Source organism: Passer domesticus, chromosome 5 (genome assembly GCF_036417665.1).
Source record: "Passer domesticus isolate bPasDom1 chromosome 5, bPasDom1.hap1, whole genome shotgun sequence".
Classification (NCBI taxonomy): Eukaryota; Metazoa; Chordata; class Aves; order Passeriformes; family Passeridae; genus Passer; species Passer domesticus.
Window position 1 is genome coordinate 55,680,001 of NC_087478.1, and position 19,407 is coordinate 55,699,407.

Here is a 19,407-nt window from a genome sequence, read left to right on the forward strand (position 1 = left end):
CTTGATTTTATGGCCTGAGGTCTATTATAAAGACCATAAAACTGAGGAATGGCACTGGAGTGACTCCAAAAAGCTATTGTGGTTTGGGGCTCAGCATCTTCCTCATCCAGGGAACATCACTGCTTTCCTCAAGTGCTTTTTTTTCTTTTGATACCACAACAGCCATGAAAATTGATTGCATCCTCTAATAACCCACCCTTGTTATCCTTCAGGGTGTATTTTCTGATATTAGGTCTTTCATTCTGGGTCATCTGAGTTGGTCTGTCAGAAAGGGGATGCTTCTGCTGACTGTCACAGTTTCCAAATTCAGTCAAGGGCAGGACATGAAGCAAAACTGAAGGGATGCAACAAACATTGAAAGAAACTCTGCTGAGTTTGAGTGAGAGCAGGTGACAATTGTTTTCCCCTTGGGTGGTCAGCTTTCCATCTCACAGCTTTTCAAAAATATATCAAGTACTAATAAATGTTGTCTGCTCAGCCTTAGCTGGCGTTTTAAGTCATATTATAAACAGATACTATTCTTGGCTGATCAGATTAAATTGTTTGGCATGTGCTATTTTTTTCCATATACAAAATCTCATTGCATTCTTGACATGATCCGTCCTTATGAACAGGTTTCGTGATGGTTCATTAATTGATTTCAGAGTGCAAAAAACTGACATGGCAAGGGGATTTGCAGTAATAATCAAAATCAAATGCACCTTTATTGAATGACCACAGCAAAATGCGTTAGAGGGGATTGGGGAAAAAGGGAAGAATAGAGAAAAGACAGGGAGGAAGAGAAAGGAAGGTATATTGATCGCTACCAAACATAGATAGAGGAAGTCCGTCAAAGTCTTCAGTCAATGGAGTTTGCCTGGTCACATCAGGGGAGATCTCAGAGATACTGGTCAACTCAAGCTTCTATTATAGTCCTTTTTGGTGGGGGAAGGGGACAAGTCTTGAAGTCAAATCAAATGTAATAAAGAATAGCTATTGTAATTGCTGATGGAAAAGGAAAAAAACCAAAAAACGAAGGCATTGAAGAAGGGTACAAATTGTCTATATTCTCAGCAGTAGGTGAGAACCATTGTCTTCTTGGTCCAATGGTCACACCTGCAAGCAAACATCTCACTTTGGTCAGCTTGCCTCCCCCACATACTTCCCCAGTGTTAAGGATTTCAGTCTCAGTCCTTGGGAGGAGGGTGGGCTCCTCCATATAGGGGTTTCATGTCTCAGTCCTTGAGGGAGAGGCTTCTCCCATCTCAGTCCATCAATCACAGTGGTGGTAAAACAGATGAAGGGTCTTCTGTGGGGACCACCAAAAGTTACCCCAGAAAAGTCCAGCCAAGCCGAGAGGTGGGGAAATTCCAGGGCTATTGTTGAGAAATGGGTGCAGGCGAAGAAGGACACAGTGCCCCTTCTCCTTTTCATTAGGTTTAGTGGTCCATGGCAGCAAACACACCTGCAAAAAATAGCTTCGCAAGCCAGAGGCTCTGTTCAGGCCTCAGGATCTTGGTGGGCAACCAGTTCAAGCAAAGCCTGAATTCCAACCAAGGACTTTTCGGCGGTCCCAGTTTCTGTCCTTTTCACGACGATCATGAGGCACATGAGAGAAACTTCGGACAGAGTCTTACAATTCTTTAAATATTTTGAGCTAAATTAAGAGAGTAGTAAAATTTCTGGACTGAAGCTTTCCTTATAGTCAGCTCCTTTACACTGTCAACATCCACATGAAAAATGGAATGCAAGACTGAATGTGCTCCATAATATTAAATTTAACCTAATTTTAAAGATGTGAATATCCATCAGTTTATATTAGAAGCAAGTATTGTTATCAGTCATGAGTGTTTTCCTTAAGGGACAATAATCTGTTCAAATATCAATTCAATACTCTGGTTAAAGATAAAAAACAGCAGTCAATGAGTCCTAATTCAGTCATATCAGAGGAAAGGCATAAAACCAGAGAAATAAGAAGTTTGAAGTTTGGGAGACTGAAATAAAGACTTCTTCACCATATTCTGAATGGTAGGTGGAACAGTCTTCAAAACAGAGATGCCAGAGACTTTACAGGTGACAATGTTTAATCTGAAATTATGCACAAGACACATACAAGCACAATAATTTAGCATGGAAATATGTAATCAATCATATCTTTGTAATTTCAGATGCCAACATCTGAGCACTCACTCACTGAGAGGCTCTTAGTGGTGTCCACAAAATAAAAATATAATTTTAATTACGTAGTTACACCTGGCACAGTGTTTGCAATCCACTGCAGATTACTCAGCCAGCAAGTGGTGATAACTCCTTAGTCTTTCCAAAACCATGCATCTGTGTACATCAACACATTCTTTCCTATTCCACTTCAAGCACAGAACTATTAATTCATCAGTAAAATCCTTCAATTTAAGTTCTCCTTGGGCACATTATCAACTCAAAGGAGAAAAGCTTGTTTACCTTTATATATATATACACACGCATTTATATTTAAAGAAGCACTGCCAGATTTGACAGTAGAGATTCTCCAAGTTACTTTTACTTTGGTTTTCCAGCCAAAAGATTCCATTTTATATATATATAATGAATCCTCATCAGCTGACATTAAGGAAGGTCCGACACAGCAGAAAATGCATTTTTTTGGTTTGGGAGAGCAGGCTCTGAAGTGGGAATTTTAATCCTTATTAGGTCAACCTAGCAGTGATTAATGTGACATGATGTCACAGGAGTAGTGCTGGTTTTGAGACCGGTTTTTGTTTGTAACTCTTTCCAATGTGTTGGTTTAGATTTCTGTCAAGTGTCTCAGTGAGTTTCTCATGGTCACTTTTCTCTTGGCAATTTTCAACTTGACTTGCATTTGCATGCAGTGGTGGAGAAAGGCTGGGAACTCTTACCCCCATTAGGATTTCCAGGCATGTCATATGGGCACTTTGAGAATATGTCATTTGGGATATGACACTGGGGAAATAAACTGCAGAGGAAAAATGTGTGCATGTACAAATGTTTGTGTGCAAATACACATCCAAAGTTTGTTATGTTTTGTTCCTGCTGTGAAAAGGGGAGAGGTTTCCTTAGTAGCAACAGATTCCAGACCTCCCTTTGAAAAAAATGCCCACAATAATTTAGTACCTGAAATCATCAACAGGCATTTCAGCTTAGTAAAATTGCCAGAAATATGGACCCATCAGCACCATGCACACAGGAGAGGGTAAAAATGCCTTTCAAGACGTGAAATGTTCATTAGCAATGACACAGAGAGCTTACTAAATGGTTTCCCTCAGAGATGAAAGCTTTTAAAAGTGTAGCATTTATTCTCAGCACCCATTTGTGTCCCTGGGGAACTCCCCAGCCATGAGTTATGCCACAGGGGAGATGCACATGCCGTGCAGGACATGGAATTTGGTCATGGAAATCAGCAGCCAGCACAGAGCTACGTGCAGCTGCTTCAGCCGGGCAGGGACTCGCTCCCAGCTGGGTCACAACGCCGTGACCATGTGAACTCCCAGCAGCAGTGGCAAGGATCAGCACTGGATGCTGTTGCTCTGCAAAGCACATGTGCTTGATGTGCCCCCAGGGAAGGCTTGCTTGGAGCTGCCAAAGCACAGTTCAAGGGGCTGTCAGAGGCAAACCAGATTCCGGCTTCCATTCCATGGCTTTTGCTTTTTCTCCTGCTAAGCCACTGATTATGGCATGTGAGGATCTTGCTCACACTCTGAGCACTGACAGCATGGATTTTCTGTGGTAAACAGAGGAGTGTGAATGCTGAAACAATTTGGCTGGGCCATTGCAGTGAACCAGCTCAACAAAGGGCTGCTGGGCAAAAGGAAGAATAAATCCCAGGAATGGTAAGACAAGCCATCTCCAGCACACATGGAGTACTATAGTGAGACAATGACCAGGCAAGATAGAAAACAGGGATATCAGAGACAGCAGACTTGAAGAAATTTGTCATCCAAGGGAGGAGAAGACAGCTTCTCTAGGGAACCAGGCTAATGTGGGAATGCTCTGAAGAAGTCAAGGGATGTTGTTTTTAAGAAAGCAGAAGTGAATGTCAGCTGGTCACAGTTTAAAAAACATTTCTTAGTAGATGTACTATTCTTTCTGGTAAAGTAAATGTGGTTTTGGTTTATTTCAGATCAAAGGCTTCTAAAGGGGAGACCTTTGAGTGTTGGATTCCAGTTGTTGTTTTGGGAATCAGTTGCTAAGACATAGGTACTTAATAAATTCTGAATTGCAGAGTTCTGTCTGCTAATATGAATAAATAGAACAAAATTAAAACACTGGGGATGCTGTTACCTACTGAGATAAAAGTGTTCAAGGCCAGGCTGGATGGGAATCTCCGTAACCTGGTCTAGTGGAAGGTGTCCCCATGGCAGGGGGATGGAACTGGATGAGCTTTGAGTCTCTTCTAGCCCAAAGCATTCCATTCTGTGATTCTGTAAAATACCTGAGCACCTCTGAAATCCTAAACAGGTCAGCAATCCCTATACACTTGTGTGAAGCCCCCTCCAAATTAGGAGAATTCTTAAGGATCCTAAAGTTAAATATCTACTTAAAAGAGTCCAGGCAGGAAGAGCATTCAAAGGGAAAAGTGGCAGGATCTCCCAAGCATATATCTGTCTAGCAGGAGAGTTTTCCTAATCCTGAAGCATCTCTTCCCAGGCAGAGTGGGTATATGCCTTCCAGTCCCAGGGAGATCTTGAATCCTAAACTGCCATACAAACACAAATATCTTTGTTTAGACATTTCAGTGCAACCTCTGATGAAAAGGAAACAGCAGTAAGGTTCTAGCTTAGAACCTTAAAGCTCATATGCTTTCCATACGGCAGCAGGCTACTTTTCTTCCATAGGTTTTCTGGCAAAAAGAAAAAAAAAAGAGAAGAAGATTATGTAGCAACAGAACCTCACTTAATAATGAAAACAGATACATCAGTAATCCAGTAAGAAAACAAGATTTGGTGTTCCCTAACATAATATCTCACTATTCAGTATTGGTTTTGAGAGAATTGTCTCCTTTTGGAGACAGACTTCCAGACACTGGTGCTGTTTGAAATGCCAGATCCGAACACTGTACCATGAACATAAATTTAAGGAGACTGTTTGGATTACTTGTGTGCATTTATTAGATTTGTCCTTCCTGTGATCCTGCAAAGTGCCTTCCAAATGCTGTGAATGTGAGCAGCTCCTATCTGAAAACACTATCAAGTGCAAAGAAGAGGTTCAGGTTAGCCAAAATTTGTTTGACATAATCTGAGCATAATCTGAATCTGGTGTTTTGTGGAGGATTTCAAGTTTTCCAGATGCAACCTCATCATATTTTACAACCTTTATTCACACTAACTCTGCTGTATTTCCAGGAGATAGAACAAATATCTGTTTTAATTTTATAAGCAGGGTTTGCTTCTGGCTCGAAAACATAAGAAACACACCCTAGTTTGCATTCAAGCATGTTGGTCCCCAAATTTGCTGTGGGAAAATGTATGAGAGCAGGGGTGGGCAATGGCCCACCACTGAACAGGGATTTCCTGAGCTTGCTGTGCTACCTGCCACCAAAACATGGCGAAAATAACACATCTCAGCTCAGTCTGGGTCAGAAAAGCTCTGGGAGGACTACTGTTTGTCCACTGTCATAAACCAGTTTAGCCTTAAGCCTTACAACTACATAATTACATGTACTTCAGGGAAAGAAAAATTACTTATCTCATCTGAGCAAAAGTCCAGTAGTCACTTGAGAAACAAAATGTCAAGCAAGAAGAATCTCCATGGTACTGAGCATTCCCAGAGGAAGTTAGGGACATGTTTCTTTGCAGGAGATTTTCCCACCATTGGAAAGCCAGGCCGTCATGCAGTTTACATAACAACAACAAAAAAAAGTACAGATCCCAGCAGTAACAGAACAATTGTGCTAGTTTGGCATGTGATTGAATTTGGGTTTTTCCTACTTCATAAACCTGAAATTAAATATCCACAAACAGTATTTTATATCGTTTTCCTCGTGGTATGGCTTTCCCTTTGCCATTTGAAACAGAAGAGCCAGGACTGCAATACAAAAATCTCACTGGTATCAAAACCAGACCACAGTACAGACATCCCCTTCTGGCATACATTGCTGTGCTATATGAGAGGAGTTGGAAAACATGATAAGGATGTCATAACTTAATTTACAGGAATTGGTTTTCTGCTGAATTCTCCCATGGAACATGTCCCACAGTACAGGAAAGAGAGGCTCTGTCTAGTCCCTCATGCACCAGTCAACACTGGATTTCTCACAAAAATGGAGAAACACCTAAATACCCAAAATATATGTCCTATTTTGATATAACCTTTCTTTACTAAGGGCTAAATGCCAGCATGCTAAGGGAGAAGGATACTTTGATTATTTTTTTGCATATTAAAATGGAGTTCTTGAAAATTACCTTTCTTTCCTCATTACTTTTCTGATAGACTACAGGGTAGGATTTTACAGCCATAGGAATGTATTCTCATTATTGAGATAATGAGATAGTTTATCAGACTGGCTTTACCAGAAGCCAAAGCCTAGAAATCCCCAGGCATTCATTCCCTTCCATATAGTACAATGTTTTGGGAGAGTAAAAAATCAGAATAAACATTCTTTACTCTGTGTGTATGTCTCCACATAAACACATGTATACATAGCTCAAGGAAAAATTTCAGAAGTGAAGATTAACAGATATCCTACGTAAGTCTTGTGTGTTGCTCTTCTGAAGCCCCCAATGGATTTCTTCTGAAAGCCTTTAAAAGATGGATTCTGACCTCTTCTGCCCTGCTGCCTAGTTGGAAGAGGATGCAAAGCAGATGAAGGCTTGTGTAAGAAGTACATATCCTGTCTGGTGGGGCAGTGTTAAGAAATAAGCTCTGGGCACAGTATCATCCTTCAGCGATAAGCAGCTATTGGATCACACTTTGTGCAGAGGAGAAGCCATATGGCAGTATATTTCTTGCTGCACTCATCAGTAAAGAAGAGCCAATCATTCACTATATATATTTGCAATCCATGTTCTGCATTTCCCAGGAAACACATTCTTCCGTAAATCTCTCAGTGACAGATATGTGACAGAGCTCCAGTGGAACTTGCTTCCTTCCCCATGCTTTTGTCCCTGTTTTGGCTGAGGAAGACAGAGGTGGTCAGGGACAAATAGAGAGGTTCAATACATACAATTATAATTTAGTTTGATGAAGAGGAATGAAAGAGTGGGTGATGAAAAATGAAGGGTGGGTGGATGAACAGAGTTCTCTGACTGTTAAAGGGTAGTTGGGAGCATTGCATTCTTCAGTGTCACTGGCCTGTCACCTTGGGGAGTTCATTTCCACATAAATCAAATGTTAACCAGACATGGAAAAACTGTTCTCACTGTTACAAAGGAGGCAGCTGGCCAGCTCAAAAGGACAAAATCTCTATTCCTCTGGGACATATGGAAATGGTCATTACAAGACAATATTTATTTATAAACACACTTGGCCCTATCAATTTGGCTTGAATATATAGAGGAATGGAGCTTATTAGTAAGATAAAGCTTTCCCATGACCTATAGAGGACACTGCATAGGGACCACAGATGTTCTGTATTAAAAAGCTGGAAAATTTATGTCAATGAAATGGCCATAAAAAGCTCAGTTGGAAAATAAGTAAATAAATAAGAGGTCACCAGCAAAGAGAAGGTTAAGGACACTGGAAAATGGCTCTTCTTAACCTTTATTTATTTTATTAAGCGGAACAGATCCTGACCTCAGCTGCATGTGTCTCTTCTGAGCAGCTCTGCTGAAGCTACACAGAATTCTGGATTTGTACCACCAGAGCTGAGCAGATGGCTGATCTGACACACAGACAAACAACCCTGTGTCAATGGGATTAATACAATTAGTGCCAGGAAAGGCTCAGGGAAGTACTATACTTCAGAAGTACGTGGCACGTTCTGATGCAGGTGTGGAAAAATCTCTGTCCCTATCAGATGGACTTGTAAGGACCCAGCTTCAGCTGTATAGCCTAAATCATGGAGCTTAGCACAGAATTTGTAGGCTATTTTGAGATGGAAAGCCAGAAAAATGACAAAGAATCATCACAAGAGCAGATTCAGGTTTTATTTATCAGGGCCTTCAGATCACAGAATTGGAGAATATTCCAAGTTGCAAGGGACCCACAAGGATCATTGAGTCCAACTCTTCAGTGCATGGCCCATGGGATCAACCCTCTTTGGTGTTACGAGCACCAGGTTCTGACCACCTGAGCTAACTTAAGTTCTGCATAACATCTGGGCTGTCTAAGCCCACGGGTCCTCTCTGCTCTCAGCAGCTCTGATCGTGCTCCCAGCCAAATGCAAAGAGTTCCCCATCCTGGCTGGCCTGAAGCCTTGAATCCAAGGGTTTGTGTACCTGCTCACCCTGTGGGAGCTGGGAGCATGGGTGATGTTTGCACAGCTGTGGGCTCACTGACCACCTGCTGCCTGGCTCACAGCCTCTGCCTGCACCTCAGCTTCTGCTCCCTCCGGCAGAAATAGGTGGAGCATCACAGCAGCATCTCCTCACCCATGTGCATGGCCAGGAGCTTTCCTGTCACACTTCAGCTCCTTGGGTCCCCCATCTGCCAGAGGGATGCCCTCCCTCAGAGCCTTCTGAGAGACATCCAGCAGAGAGTACTGATTCTTCCAAGTGTTAAATGGACATTTCATGTTCAGGTGTGCCAGGACGCTCACTGACACAACAGGAACTAGGAAAAAAATCCCTTGTTTCTTCTTCTTCTTTCTGAAAGAAGTATCCTTAATGCTTTAGGAAGAGGAGTGAGGCCACAGAACACTAGCTGGGGATGAGACTCCCTTCCCTTCAGAGCTTCCCAATGAAAATGCTACAGCTGTCAGATCACCACAGGTGTGTGAGAGACTGACTGACCACCATCAGTGAAGTCCAAGTTCTTCCAAATCCTGAAGGTGCTGCAGCAGGTTTCCAGTTGTCCCTGGCCTGTTTTTCTTCAAAAATTGCCCTAAACCAGGACAGAAGGCTAGGCAGGCATTCACACAAGCACAAAAATAGGGGTGCACCTCCACTCTTGGTTTGCCTCACTTTCTATTCTTCCTTAAGCCCCTGACTTCACAGATGACCTTCCAGCTCACTGTATTCCAGAGCTACCCAGCTTTCTCCCAGGCATGGAGAAGGCAGGATATCCTTTGGATATCCCAGAGATATGGGTCCAGGCTGATGTAGTCCTATTCTCCCAGGACAGACCGGCTTGGACCTTCCCAACAAGTGGAATTCCTGAGCTGGGGACAGTCACCCTGCAGCTGGTGAGGCCATTGAGGAGCAGGGGACTATGAGTACCCCAGAAATGGAGCACCTAATTGTAGCAGGCCCAGCGCCTGCAATGGCTCCTTGGTGGTCAGAAGCCTAAGCTAGGAAATGCCAAGTCATGGTGACTGGACCTTAGAAGCCCCTCTCCTCCACCTTCGGACCCTTGCTTATCTCTCTGCAAGCCTATAGGTCACTTTCCCTTGACCCTTACTATTGGACAATTTCCAAAACCCCTGAAAGGTATATAAACCCCTACTTCTGCCCAGTTCACCAGAAGAGCTGTCACTGAGAACCTTCGTGGAAGACCCCAATAAAGAATTCTTCGGAACCTCACACGACCTTCTCCTCTCTCCCCCTGTGTCTGCCTAGCACCTAGCAAGCTAAAGAGCTGAAATCGCAAATGAGCTGATAATCACTAGGAGCTGATATCACTTGAGCTTGCTAAGGTTGCCAGCGGCTAGCAGCTGCTTGGGAGCTCGGACAGGCTGTGCTGAACAGGACTGCGCTATCCAGACCAAGGCAGCCCACCAGGCATACCCCGGCTGGAAAGCTGCCAATACCTAATAAACATTTGAAATTACTGCTAAAACCCCAAACAAACCACACTGCAATTCAAGATTATCTGATATTGTTTCTCATGGTAGGATAGGAATAATATGTCAGTCTGATTACTGCAGGCTATATTTACAATTACTGAAGAATATTTTTCTTCTCCTGTGAGCTTGGTATAGTTTACACTGGGAGAAAAGAAAATCTCACAGTGTTGTTTTACAGAGTAATTTTCCATACATTAGTTTTGTTTCAACTTTTCTAGGGGTGTTTTTTGCAGTAGTAAGAAGGAACAAAACACTTGAAGCACATATAACCCTCTCTGGTTTATGAAAATGCAAGAATTTCCCACTACTTTTCAATGCTGAGGTGAAAATTTTCATCTGGAGTGTAATAATTACTGCAATATGGATTTAGTTGCATATTTTCAGTTCAGTCTTTGATCCAGTGAAACTTCGTGGGAACTTTTTGCAACTGGAAGTAAAACAGGATCCATGATAATTTTTCTTTGCAATAAGAGAAAGAAATCAAACTATCATCACTTTCATACATCATTAATAGAATTTTAAAAGAGTGTTGGCCCCAGTATGAATTCCTGGTGCATACCACTGGTCATTGGACTTCATGTCATAGATGACAAGTGTTTGATCCTGCAAGTCAGCCAGTTTTCAGGTCACCTCACTGCCCACCTATCTAAACTCCACTTTGCCAATCTGTCTGTGAGGTTATGAGCTTGGTCAGGCATGATTTGTATATCTGTGCCTGACTATTGCTAGTCACCTTCTTGTCCTTTATATATTTGGAAATAATTTTCAGGATTAGTTCCTGAAACTAATCATCACCTTCTCAGGGATTAAGGTGAGGCTGGCTGGCCTGTAGTTCACCAAAAGGGCCTTCTTGCCCTTCCTGAAGATAAAGGTGACATTTTCTTCTTGTAATCAGCAGGAATCTGCTGACTGTCATGACTTTTCAAAAATAGTTGTAAGTGGCCTTGCAATGACATCAGTCAACACTTTTGGGAGCAACCCATCAGGACCTATGGGCTTGTATATGCCCAATTTGTTTGTTTTGATATTTGTTCAGTTGTTTTAATAATTTTTAGACTAATTTCTCTAGTTCGAGAGACAGTGGTGCTGAACTTGTCATCTCACAGTCTGCAAGTTTTAAGTCCATGCACCATCCCATTAACAGAGTCAGAAGTTAGAGACTTCTCCCACACTGCAGTCTTTACTATTTGCTTCATACCACAAGGTAATCTAGTTTATAAAACAAAAAAGAGATTAAATAATTTTAATGTTGTTCTCTGTAATGAGAGTCCAGAGCCATGTCTGTGCACATTATTTACTCTGGCTCCCCTTGAAACAAGCAGCAGTGTTTCCAAACCAGTGCTATGTTTTGGGGCTAACCTCTCCAGTTCTCACAGAGCCTATCCTGGGTGGAATTAGAAACACTGATTAATCCCAATTATCTGCGCTCAGAGCCATTCCCCATCTTCCCATGCAAGACTCTGAGTAAACCACAAAGGGAAAAATACTATCACACTGCAACCTTTCTTTCCAAATCCTCCACTGTCCCTGGATATCACAGGAGCCCATTTCAACCACAGCAGGGACAAAGATATTTATTTTGATTTATGCTTTCCTATCTGCTCTGTCTTAGACACAAGAAACTGATCTCCAAGCAGATGCATCATCTCTGCATATCTCTGTTCCCCAACCAGACAATGACCTATTTCAGAAATCAAACTGAGATCAAATGTTACTCTCTGGTTCATGGGTGAAAAAAACCCCAACTTTGAATCACAAGAGGAACTAAAGGGAAAAGATATCCATCCTGCACACTGCTTTGTTCACAGTGAGTACGGTTGGTTCCTTTCCCACAGATCTTGGCTGTTTATTTGTTTTTTGATTACGCTCACATGCATTTCAACAGCTGCATCCCTGAGAGTTTTAAAACTTATCTAGGAATCAGCAGGAAAACAGGACTGGGAGAAAGAAAAATCATAAGTCACGACAGGTGCTGAAGCTTATTTTTCTCATAGTGTGGTGAGGTAAATTCATATGCAAAAATTTCACAAAGCACACAGTGACAACACCAAGTGTGTCTGCCCATAAAAGTTGTGGATTTGTCATCCCTGGGAGTGTTCAAGGCCAGCCTGGATGGAGTTCTGAGCAACCTGGGACAGTGGAAGGTGTCCCTGCCCATGTCAGGGGGTTGGAATAAGATGATTTGTAAAATCCCTTCCAAATAAATCTGTGATCCTATGATTCTATGAAGTGTTAATCTGTTTTTTAAAAAATAATAATACAAAAATTGCCTCTAGAAGAAAGAGAAAAAGGAGAAAGCATAAAACAAAGAAGACAGGAGGAGAATGCGATGGAGAAGGAGAAAAAAAAGAAAATTAAAAAGCAAAAGGAAATGGAAAGAGGAAGCAGAAGAAAATGGGAAGAGGAAGGGCAAGAAAACAGAGATAAAGGCCCCAGTTGTCCTTGTTTCAGCAAATTAAAGCTGGAGCCTTTGATCATAAGCAGCCAGCAATAATTTTGGGTCTGAGTCCCAAAGCTCATACTCATGTTAATTCATGGTCATACTGAGGCTTTTAAATCAAGGTACAGAAATTCCACAACAATAGAGCCTCCCTATATTTAAGAATATTTAGAGCTGAACCCTATAACCTCATCTTCTTGCCACATCTCCCTTTCTGTTGCAGTGCTAAAGCTTCAAGGTTTTTTTGATCTGTTAACAAAAATTACTGTCTGCACTCTAAAGCCACTGTAATCAAAACACCAATTAAATAAACATTCTATTTATTTTCATCCTCCTTATATAAATAATGCAGAACTTTGCCTTGATCAGAACAGATTAATTGCATCATAGCTAAAGTCTGGTTTTTGGATGACTTGTCTTGCTAACCAGATCTGATGGTCATTTGTTCTAGATGGAAACCAGTGAACTTTAAAAAAATAGATAGAAAAGGGAAAAATCTGTCTAAAAATTAAGCAGTTTTATAGTACCTGCCCTAAAACTGACCAGCAGAAATCTGTGTTATTTTTTATGGCTACTCATATTCCTGGTACTGGAGGTGTGAAGTCAGTTGGTAATAGAGGCTCAATCTGGTTCCAAAAGAAATAAAATAAGCAGATTTCTCACTGGTTGACCAAGAAATAGGCAACAGTGTGTGAAAAAAAATCACAGAATCATTTAGGCTGGAAAGGACCTCCAAGATCATGGAGTCCAACCTTTGACCACCTTGTCACCAGCCTAGAGCACTGAGTGCCACATCCAGTCATTTCCTGAACATTTCCAGGGATGGGGACTCCACTACCTCCCTGGGCAGCCCTTTCCAATGCTTGACAAAGGAAAGAAAGCCTCTGTCTTGCTATCAAAGACTTCACTAGCATGATCACTTGATCGAAGATTGTTCAAAGAGCAGTGGACACAGGGAAAACATAAAATATGGATTTACATCTTTTCAGGATGGAGGCAGAATTTTTTCCAAACAACAAGGAGATAACTTTGCTAAGTGTGGATTCAAAAGGGAGGGAGGGAGGGAGGGAGGGAGGGAGGGAGGGAAGGAAGGAAGGAAGGAAGGAAGGAAGGAAGGAAGGAAGGAAGGAAGGAAGGAAGGAAGGAAGGAAGGAAGGAAGGAAGGAAGGAAGGAAGGAAGGAAGGAAGGAAGGAAGGAAGGAAGGAAGGAAGGAAGGAAGGAAGGAAGGAAGGAAGGAAGGAAGGAAGGAAGGAAGGAAGGAAGGAAGGAAGGAAGGAAGGAAGGAAGGAAGGAAGGAAGGAAGGAAGGAAGGAAGGAAGGAAGGAAGGAAGGAAGGAAGGAAGGAAGGAAGGAAGGAAGGAAGGAAGGAAGGAAGGAAGGAAGGAAGGAAATTTTAAAATCAAACATAATCACAGCTAATATTCCAAAAACAATTTCTGTGCCTATTGTAACTAATTATAATATCCACACAAATACTTTCTTCCAAGGCTGTACCACACCAGGAAAAATGGCTCTGTATGATGGATAAGGCTGAGGGAGGTGGCTCTCTGGAGCTGTTCTCGCCACCTCTGAGGGTCCAGTTCTTGTATTTAACACCAGGAAACAGGGTTTGGAGGGGATAAACCACCAGATTAAAACCTTCCTGAGGGGAAACTGGTGAGCAGTCTGCTGTGGAGCAGCCCAGGGTAGGAGAGAGACATGCAAAAAAAGATCATTCAACTTGATACAAAGAATTTTTGTGGTATGTTTTAAGTGTGCCATTCTTCTCCCTGCTGACCAGTGACAGGACCTGAGGGAATAGTATGAAGCTGTGACAGGGAAGGTTTACCTTGGACATCAGGAAAAAATTGTTCGCTCAGAGCATGGCTGAGCACCAGAATAGCCTCCCCAGGGAAGAGATCACCAGGCCTGACAGAGTTTGAAACCACGAGTTCAGGTTCAGGTTCCCTTGTAAAACAGCAAAACAGATGTAGGGATTTTCAAACCACCACTACTTGCCAACCAGCATCATTAGGTACTCAAAGAGTTAAATCCTGGATCTGATTGAATAAAATCTACAGCAACAGGATAATGAAACCCATTATTTCCATTTGCCATCCTACTTAGTCAGGGCAAAGTGTGACACTGTGGTTAGAGCTGAATAAATTGCTTTCTGCATCAGCTCCTCTGACAGCCTGGTTAGCTAAAAGAGAAAGAAGACTTTCTCTAAAAGAGCAGAGATGTTTATCACCCAGTTTATAACCCTGAGCAGCTATGGGCTAAGCACTGCAGAGCAGGTTCAGTGCAAGCGAGCAGGCACCAGCCCAGCTGCGACACCTGACTTCACCCCCAAAGGGGTGCAGGAACACTGCTAAAGTGTCATGCCCAGGGGTTGTCCCCACCACAGCCTCTTATCTCTTACAGACTTGCAGCATCAAGATGGTCCTCGCTGGTTGTTGAACCTGCAAAGTCTCTCTGAGCTTGTAGAGCTGCTGTTGTTGAGCAAAACCCTAATTTACCTGCCAAATGCAATGACAACTGATAAAAGCTTCAGTGTACTCTGGCTTATTTGTTATTAGCCATAGTGTAAATGTTCCAGGAAAACAGTGTTTAATACCCTCATCAGCCAATAAAGCGGCTCTTTCACGGCTGTTTACAGGAAGGGCTCATTTCCCTCTAGTGAGTTTGCCTTGACATTATTGGGAGAGGTTTTGTGGCAGATATTTACACTAGACCGAGTGGCTGTGCCATCTTCTGAGCGCACTTGATACAGGCTGGGGGTCCAGGCTGCCGGAATATAAAAGAGCACTTCCCACAGCACCTTCTCAATTTGTTGTGCTGCCTGAGTGGCGTGATTACTTTTCGATGGCCGGGAAGGCTGACTAATCCTCCCTGAACCATTAATCTCGGGACAGCTTGAACCAATACAGATATCTGTAAAAATAGACCACAAAGAATGCATTGGAGACAAGAGGCTTTGTGTCTTTTACAGCTTCTTGACCTCTTCTGGCTGGATTTTTTTTACTAATGCGGAGGATTAGAGGGAATATCCTGGGGTCCCAATGCAGCACAGTGACTAATGTGCACAGCTGCTCTCAGTCATGTTTTTCAGCAGTGGAGCTGCTTAGCTTGTGCTGTAAAGCACACAAAAAGGGCCCGACTCACTGCTCTTTCAACTCAGCTCTTGTCCAGTAGCTCAGGTTTTCTGGGTCTCAAACTCAGTCCTGATTTATGCTTGTTTTTTGGAAGCTCTGGAACCAGACTGGTGAAAAAAAGGGAGGAAAAGGGCACGAAGGGAACACCTGAGAAGAGAGCTGTTTTCCTGGTGTATAACGTCTCCCTAGTTGGTGTTTAGTTGTGGTGGCAGGCCACCTGGCTCCAATAAATCACAACATTGCCTAATCATTCCACACGCAGTGATGTAAGATTCATGAAAATAAACCAACTGAATGCTAATGTGGCACATCCTGCAATTCCAAAAATATTAAATGCGCAGAACAATTTGCCTCAAACTAGGAATAAAAGCCTTCTTTTATTTTTCACAACTGTATGTGTTATATAAGGTTATTTATTTGTTAAATATTTTTATTTGATAGCATAAGATAGAATTTTATATTTTATATAAAGTAGCTTTTATGTTCTGGGAGAAATGCACTCACTTTACCAACTGAATCTCAAAAGGCTTCATAAATGTTCAAACTAGCAGGGAACATTGTAGAATATGGTTCTTTAATCAAGGTGAGTGCAATAATCCAGTAAGTCTTCATCTCAGATTGCAATTAATCATATATCAGTGTGACTTCCTTCATATTCTTACACTTTTAGCTACAAAACCATCAAATTTATTGTTAAGTGGAATTAACACCTTAAGTAGTTACACCAGCTGAAATGCTTTTATCTGCAAATATGTGTGCTAATTTAGACACAAAGGGAATTCGAATTTTACATTCCCGTATGTAATCCTTGGGGTAAACCTTGGTTGGTAGTGGGCTGCCTGTGCAAGGACTTGGCTACAAAAGTGAAGAAAGTACATATGCATAACAATGTCTGGACATTGGTCCAATAGACACAGATTCAGTTATTTGGTTTGATGAGTTTTCTGTTTGAAATTACTATTTGGGGTATGCAAGAACAGGGAAGCGGTCAAAATACATTTAAACATCCATTAGCTTAAATTTTGTTGCACTGGAACCAAACCAATTCTGCAGACAAAGAAATACTCAAGCAACAGGAAGAAATATCTTTATTTTGTCCTCTATACTATTTTCTAAAATTTCATTTCAAAAAGGAATTTGGTTGGGCCTTATAAAAAACTTATGCCAGGTTTCAAAACTTATACCAAGCAAAGTTGCTGCAGCATCACCCTTGCAATATGTGGGCATTACTGATAAAGTGGGAATTGAACCACAAATTTAAACTTCCAGCCTTTAAATACAGAAGAAAATCAAATAAAATCTGTAGCAAGCAAGGAAAACAACCCCTTTCCTCTGCAGCTAGCTGCTCTGAAACTTGACCTACATCTACAGGGTTTCTAAGCTGTTTGTGCTGCTTCAAGTGGAGCCAGGTTCTTTCCTACTGCTGGGTGATGAAACTGTGGTTCATTATCACATCTGGAGCTTGATGGGGAGCACACAAAATTGTCAATCCTTTCCTCAAATAACAACAGAAAAAAAACCCCCCAAAACCAACAAAAACAAACAAACAACCAACCAAACCAAAAACAAAAACCAAAAAACCCAACCCCCCCCCAACCAAACAAACAAAAAACCAAACCCCAACACCCCCCCAAAAACCCTAAAAGAAAAACACCAAATAAACAGCAAACAACCAATAAAAACCCAACCAACCAAGAAACTGTGTTGTTACCACCATCTACTGGTGGCCTTAGTAGGCTTGCAGGGAGCACTTGGGGAGATATTCAGATCATCAAGTCCAACTCCTGGCCTTGTTCAGGACACCCCAGGAATCCCACCCCATGAACATTGCCCAGTTCTCTTTCCCGAGAAAATTCCAACCCAACCTCAAAGCACTGGGCACTAATAGCTGTAAAATGCAAAACTAAATTATACTGAGTGAGGATAGAAATAGTTTTTTAAATATTACCACTTGTGTTTCATAAATAGTTTCATAAACCTATTCCTCATCTTTCCAGATATTTTTGGTCTGATGATCTTCTCTCTAAATATTAAAAGAAGTCAAAACAAAGTATCATGGGAGTTACTGGTATGTTCCTTGTTAATTTCAAAATAAATTCAGGCTGTACAAAGTAATAGAATATAACAAAGGTGGGTTGAGTGCTCATTTTTCTTATTTCTTACAAAGCAGTAAAAAGAAAAGACACTTTAAATTATTTTTTAAAATAATGTGCCTCCAGGTGTCTCATATCTTGTTTAATTATCATAGGCTCAGTAGATAATTAAACAAGATGTGAGACACCTGGTGGAACATTCACAGCATCCAGAGGGGCTTTGAAAGTAAAAACTTCTACATCTGTGCTTTGGAAGAGGTGAGACTCATTAACATTGCGGGCCCATACAGGCACATTTTCACTACATATTCTCTTAATTCTTCCTCTGAATCTTTAACCAGAAAACCTGACACAGTTTTGCTATCTGCAGTCTCCGCTTCCTCCATTTATTTCCTTCCACCTATTTATTTGCAAACACAACAATGAGACAAATATTTGCTAGAACTGAATCAGATCCTTAATCTGCTGGTGTCAGCTCAGGTAAATTTTGCTTGTGCCAGTTTTTCCAGTGCAACCTTGGGAATAAAGCATGGATTTCCATGCTGTTCCTGACATGAAATTGCACCCCTGCTGAGAGCACAGCTCATCTAAAGTGATCTACAGTACCAAAGGTCTGGATAATAAAGTCCAGATGTACAGTGAACTGAGCAGTAATGCCTGGATGATGCTGCCAGTGGAGTTTCTGCTTGGCTTTTTTGAGAAAACGGCCCTAATGTCACACTATGAGTCTGGATTCAGGGTCGCTGAACAAGAGGAAGCTCCAAATTTTGCTTTTTATCATTAAAATAGAGGCAGAGCTGAAGCGGCTCCCACATGTTAAGGCTGTGATTTTTACCTCGGTCAGTAGATGTCAGTGCTACACACAGAAAACCACACATGGACACGTCCTGAAACCAGAATGCCTCAGAAAAAACGGCAGCGCTCTTTTTTTCTCTTTGGTGTCAAGATGAAGCTGGTGGAAAAGGGGAGAAGTGAATGTATTTTAGAGGGAAAATGTTCCTGAGAAACATTGGAGATTCCTGTGTCCTACGTACAATGAAACAGCACAATTGGCTAGTGGTAGAAGTGAGTATTTTATCATGATCATTGATAAATTTGCTTTAGGAAATGTTTCACATCTTTACTACATGACTGCCTTGGCTGCCTGTATTTCAGGTAACTCTGTCTCTTAATTATACAAGGAACACAAACCCCAGGGAGAGCATTTCTAACATTCATTTAACCCAGCACCTGTTGTTGAAACCCTGATGCCTGAAAATTTCCTATTTTTTCCCCAAGTAATTTAGTAAAAGAGTAGCACTTCCTGCAAGTCTAGTGTGCAAAGTGGTGCTTCCCAGAGTATTTCTGGTACCAGCATTAAAATATACACCAGGCTTTCCACAATATGGAGGGCATCACTAGTGATTCCTTTGCACTGAATACTTTCAAACTCTCAATACTCTAATCAAAAACAAAATGTTGATGAAAACTTGCTATGTAAATGTCATACTTGTTTTGTATTTCATCTTTTATGAATGCTTCACTCTCTTCCCAAAATTCCTCAACAGCCTGAGTTCCCCTCAGAGGATGTGTGTGTGCTTATGGATTGGGACCATTGGAGAAATTGGATTCAGAGGGAAAACATGATTATGATTTGGCACTTTGCAAGTCTGGGATACCTGGCTTGGAACAAAAGGAATTTAAACCCCTGGAGTTCAGCACTGAATCTCTGACAGGCAGAACATGAAGCCGCTTTGTTGACAGCTGTCTGTGTACATCTCCATTAGCTCCTGCTGCCCTGGCTTTATCCCTTGGAACCATTCCACAAATTAATTGCCTTGCCAATTATTTTTTCTAAAATCCTGGCCTACCTGGGAACACTAAAA